The sequence below is a fragment of the Anguilla anguilla genome, chromosome 2 (genome assembly GCF_013347855.1).
Source record: "Anguilla anguilla isolate fAngAng1 chromosome 2, fAngAng1.pri, whole genome shotgun sequence".
Lineage (NCBI taxonomy): Eukaryota > Metazoa > Chordata > Actinopteri > Anguilliformes > Anguillidae > Anguilla > Anguilla anguilla.
The window spans coordinates 28642784-28648783 of NC_049202.1; the positions used below are offsets into that span (position 1 = coordinate 28642784).

General features: G+C 39.2%; 1 protein-coding gene across 2 annotated transcripts in view; it reads right to left on the minus strand.

Moving 5' to 3' along the window:
* Window positions 1–5703, minus strand: part of zbtb45 (zinc finger and BTB domain containing 45) — a 40810-nt gene extending 35107 nt beyond the window's left edge. Inside the window, exon 1 of one of the 2 annotated variants that reach the window (XM_035405192.1) lies at window positions 5528–5703. The gene's annotated coding sequence lies outside the window, so the exon portion shown is untranslated. Of the gene's footprint in view, window positions 1–5364 lie in introns of both variants that reach the window. The other variant, XM_035405191.1, reaches the window with a different exon arrangement.
* Between the last annotated feature and the right edge of the window lie 297 nt (window positions 5704–6000).

The following is a 6000-nucleotide window of genomic DNA, read 5'->3' on the forward strand; positions in this document are numbered from 1 at the left end:
CTAGTAGATGTACAGAAAAAAAACAATGCAAGTTAGTAACAAACTAGATTTTTGTCATTTCTGTGCAGTTTTACAGGAAATGATTTTGCCAATTAAGTACCTGAACTTTTACGTCTGGAACTTCATTGCAGCTGTTTGCTATCTGCTAACTCAAATAAACCTGTGAGGAATGCAGAAAAGTCTATCTATATTGATAACAGGAACAATGATTCTCTATGCCAAAGGTATGTTTCACTCAGACCCAAAGAGGCCTCTTAGGAGAGAATACAAACTACGCACTGAGCCTAAATCTCCCCTTTAGATTTGGGATCAGCAGCAGAGGCTGGCACTTCCCTCATTTCTCTCCTTTGCAACTGGTCCATGTCAGGTCGTAACTTAATTTTGAGGCTTAATTTCAAAAGAGATTGTACAATTGATGTAGTTTACCACAGTCTGCTTGAATCCTACCTCGGTTGGAACCTCCATGTCAGCAAGGTGAGGATTAATTGAAATATGTTTATTTTTCTGTACACAGCAATTTTAACTGTTAACAGCCTTGTTTGACGTACGGCACTCAAAATACCAAACACAAGCGTATCGACAGTTAAAACACCTCTTTTATCCAACATGTAAAACAAATTTCTTTGATTTAATTTGGTAATTATTATCAAAGATATCAATAATTTGTGAAATTGCCAAATTTGTTGATAGGCAGAGCAAACTGTTGGATCAACCTTTATCAAAATTTACAACTCACAACTAAATTAAAATTAAGAAATGTATTAAGTTACAACAAATATTCACATCCTACTACTATAATTGGAGAGCAGTAATTGGAGGGCAGTTTGTGTGTGTGTCTTTGTGTGTCCCACCATTCCTCCAATCCACATTCCTTCAATCCCTCCAAACTTGCCCCAAAAAAAGGTTCAGGGGGCCGGCCTTTGCATATGGTGTTTTTCATCATTTCAGTTAAATAAATACTTGGCAGTTTTACATTTTATTTTGGAATCCGGAACTGTCACCCGGAACTACTTTCCACCGTACCAACGGTAACAGTTACACCAGAGATGGTTCAGAACTGAAAATGCAGCAGAGGATCCATTAAAGAAAGAGTTTTTCTGAAGAACGTTTGCATCATGCCTAAAAATAAGCGCAAATCAGTCGGCAAGTCGTGATGCCAAACGCAAGAGATTGGCGCAAGGTAGCGAATCTCCAGACTTCTGAAGGAAGTCTGAAGGAAAAAGGTTGCAGCGCCCAAAGGGCGCTTTGTTCTAGTCTAATCTAATAATGAGGTTTAATTACCATAAAACAATTCACAAAGGTTACATACAGTACGTGGGTAGTCACACAAGAAATGAATGAAAGAAGATATCAAACCACAGTTTATTTGTCCCAAAGTAATTCAAAATCCAAAAGACAGCAGAGTATTCCAAAAACCAGAGATGAAATGTAGAACACCAGACCTTGATGCAGGACTCAGATGCCCACTTCCGACTACATGTCAAAAACTTATCCTCCCCAAGTTGCCCAAAATGACCGCTAACTAAAAAAAAGCTGCATATTTTATGCAGACACACACTGACACACCTCCTCTGACACGCACGTGCAGACCTACACTGACACACACATCCACACCTCCAATGGCCACCCCCCCAGTTCCTGGTCTGCCTTATCTCCAGGATATGCTGGTTGTGCGCTTTGAAGCTTCCTATGGCTGAGAAAGGCCAAATGGTGAATTACATGTCCGACAAGTTGTAGTGTATTTTATGCGTGTGTCTTCACTGTGTTCAGCAGTTTGACGGTGGCATATGCCCCCTCCACCCACACCACCACCCCCGTTCAAAATACAGGAATGACAGTACTACCTCTCCATTTATAAGTTCCAGTCAATATCTTATGATTGTATCACTAATGTGTTCAGTTATTGGGTGACCAGGCACTAGACCCCCCCCTCCCTTCCCCCCATCCCCCCCAATCAAGAACAGCCTAATAGACCAAAATTCCCCATGTACTCTAATGAATACCTTATGATTGCGTCACCATTCTATGTTGAAAACAATAGGGTCACATGTGTAGATTGGTGCACACATGCATGCAAGAAAATCCAGCAGCAGGCTGGACACTGCCCAGTGAAAAGAATGAGGACAAACACTGCAGTAATGCATATACAAACAATAGCTACTAATATGTTGTCTGCCTCTGCTATACTGATCACAAGAATAGGGACACCGAATAGGGACACATAGACACATATGATAACATACAATATGATTATTTGCGGAGTTAAAGAATAAAATAAGACACAGTTTAATATGTGTTTATGTTATCATCATATCTGAACTATAAATCTGAGTTTTAAAACTAGCACAACTGTGCCTTTGAGTATTCCTACTGGGAAGCATAATGACAATTTCTGCTATCACTCAAGCCCAACACTGCATTTTTACAACATGTTCAGAAATTTGCACAAAACATAAAAATGTTCATTTTTCAACATATTCGTCATCAGAGGCCTCCTACCATAGACATGCATATTTAACTAGACAGGCTAGCACACCTTCAGCTAACCTTAGCTTGTGAAGTCCCAGAAGTAAGTCTGTACTGCGCTGAGGGAAAAAAATCGAGGTGCAATTAAAATGAATGGGGAATATCAGACATTTAAAGGCTAAATAAAACTTCCACAATGGTATGCCGAAACTTGATTAACCATCTTTATGTTTCATATGAAATGTAAATTGTAAATATTTCCCCAAAACCTCTGGACCAAAACGACCATTGTTTCACAAACTGCTACACTAATGACTTTTATGATCACAAAAAATTGACCGCTGAGGCTTTCTTTTGTAGTTAAACATTGGTTTTCTACATTAAATTCAATGGGCAAGCTCGTTTGCCCTCAAAATGAGCAGTAGAGGCTGTTTCCTGTTACTTCCTAGGTTTTACCACTGGGCCCCTCCTAGCCTCTCCAGTTCCTATGTACGCTCTATGCCTCCTACAACAAGAATAATTTTTTCAATTACATCAATGTCTGGGTCTCACAGGGTTAAATACAGAAAATGTCAGACATTTATGGCTGTATATGTTTACATGCTAGGTTTCCATGCATGTTATATGCATGTTATACCATTGGGATCTGGAAGATTTTTGCCAGTTGGTAGGTGTAAGCTTACTTAGATAACCTGCCCAATCACTGAACTTTAGTTGCTTTGCATAGCCTTGCTTTCTGACATTATTTTGCTGCCAAAATGTGCAAGCGTCTTTGTTTCACAACATTTGCAAGCATCTTTGTTTCACAAAATTTGCAGGGTTCTATAAAAGCCTCAGAGAGCTTCATCTACCCTGGATCTTTTGAGGCCTATATGCAGGCAGTCTATACTAGTCCATGGCCAGAAATTCTCAGTCGTAGATCACGAAACTACTGACAACCACATTCTCAACATTATGATAGGAAGGTTTACAACGACTGTTTTTTATTATGTTCAATTATATGTAGGCTACAACTACTTATATAAAATTCTTATTTTATTACAGTATTACTAATAGTTATCAAATCGTAGTCTATTCACCCATTTATTTCCAATAGCCAATGTTGGGAAGCATAACCAAACTACCACACTCTCAGAAAAAAAGGTACAAAAAGGTGCCTAAATAGGTACAATGCTTGTCACTGGGGTGGTACCCTATTGGTACATAGAATTGTACCCCTAGCCATGAGTTTAATAATTCATTAGTACCTTTTTAGCTGCGACCGCAGCTCTATAGCTCTGTCTGTCGGTCGGTTGGTCGGTCGGTTCACAAAAGTGTCCCACCCCGTAGCGGCCATATTTTTCGCCCCAGGAGGCTGAAATTTGGCATGGAGGTTGGTCATGACCGAAGGTAGAGCTGAGTAACTTTCAGGCCAATTGACCAAGAGGGGGCGTGGCGATGGGTGTGGCCTATCACAAGAAGTTGCATAATCCCGAATGGATTCACAGATTTGCACAAGATTTTGTAGAAAGGGTTGGTCATGAGCCAAAGAAGAGGTCACGTGTTTGTGTGAGGGTGTGTGCGTGGATGCATGCACACATGGATGCATGGACGTGTGCGGTCGCAGCTATTGCGGATTTGTGCTTGTTTTCTTGTAAACGGTACTAAATTAGTGCCCAAAGAACATTATTGTACCTTTCAGGGTACATTTGGGAAATCTGTTCCTTAAACAAAAATGTATCTCCACAGTACCGTCATGTGGCTACTTCACAATTAAATCAGTTAAACTGTCAGTAGAGGATGAACTGATTGCAGATACCACAAAACAAAACTCCCCAGCTTCACTTGTTGAATTTCAAATCAGGGATTTTTAGCTAAGTTTTCTAACTTATGTTGCAACTGTACATTTTAATTTTGTTTTTGTTTGTTACTTAAAAAATGAATTTATTAAATCCGGAAAGCACTTTTTTTAAAACAATGTGAAGCACTGTTACGCACGTCTATTAAAATAGTGTTTAAATTTTTTTTTTTTTTTTAGTTACTCTTGTCATGTTTAGGCTACATATCAGGCACACAGTTACTGCAGGTCAAATAAGTAAAAATATATAATTTGATAACATTATACAACATAACAAAACGAATTCAGAAAAAATATAACAATAAAATACTAAAACGTGGGGAAATAAAACGGGTTTTATGAGGCCCTAGATATACCTAATAAAGTAGCCAGTTAGTGTATGTAGTATATATTGATACATAGATTTATTTTTTATAATAAAAATATAAAAACAGAAAAGGCAATTACAAGAAAATGTATTACATGCAGGCTTACTGGCTTGAAATGAGAAGTCCTCTCACATTTGTATCATGCAACCAAAATGTTAGCTCAGTTGGACACCGTTAAACAGCGTTGAATGCGCATGTTTTCATGCAGCCTATAGATCATCAGTGCATGCCCATTTCAGTGTACCATCGGTTAGGTAATAAAACGGTATCTGTACGCATCCCTTGTTTTACTGATAAACGCTATTAGTGACAGCGCGAGCCCTGCGTAGCTCGTTTGCACAAACATAATAATTTTGAAATATAAGGATGACTTTACACAACCGGAATACTTTTCCCACTTTTTTTATTATGTTGAAGAGGAAACACGACACATCGTGTAATAAATCCATGCTCACGTAGGCACGCAATCACGAAACCCATTTGTCCTGGCAATTCAACAATCGCCTGCGCCACGAAATATTTGTATTTAGGTAAACGATGCAATATTAACTCATATACATTTAACTATGTTTTATTTTCAACACAACTTGCCAAAATAACACCAAATTCCAATTCTAACGTCTCCAGTTAACTTGCACGGTGAGTTGGCTCTTTTTAAAGGAACACAGAAAGCTAGCAAGACTTCTTGCTTACCGTTGTCTGCTTCAGGTAGTAGGGTAGAACAAACCTTAAAATAGTCGTATAAAACAAAGAAGCGATACAAAACGTGGCGAGATAACTAGACACGAAGGATTAAAATGTCGTATGATAGAAATCAATGTTTTATTCAGTGTCACAAAATAGCAAGTTCACTCACTGGCTGTTCGTCGAGCATATTGGTGTCTGCAAGAAATGACTGCTTCGTTAATAGAACGTGCGAAACCGATATCCGTCAGAACCCATTTTGGCTCTTTTCACATGAAGAAGGAATTGAATGTTGAGCCTTTTTTGCAACCAAAATGGACGCAATTTCCTATAAGTGCTGCGGCAACGAGTGCATATCCGGGACATGGCAGGCATAGCCAAAAGATTACTGAGTCAGGATCAGGCAGGGATTGACATTCCGCGTAGGCTCGTAAACTTCAGTGGTTACCAGAGGTATTGCAGCCTTTGGAGCCAAAAGCAAATTTCCGTTCAATACGACTTCACCAAGGCCAAATTATACTATATTATACGACAGAATATTGGGATGGCAGGTATGACATCCAGCCAAGTTACGCCTTGGCAGGGCATGCCCCATACCTATACAGCACCAAGAGTTTGGTACTTTTCAGGGTTCCCCACAGAAAT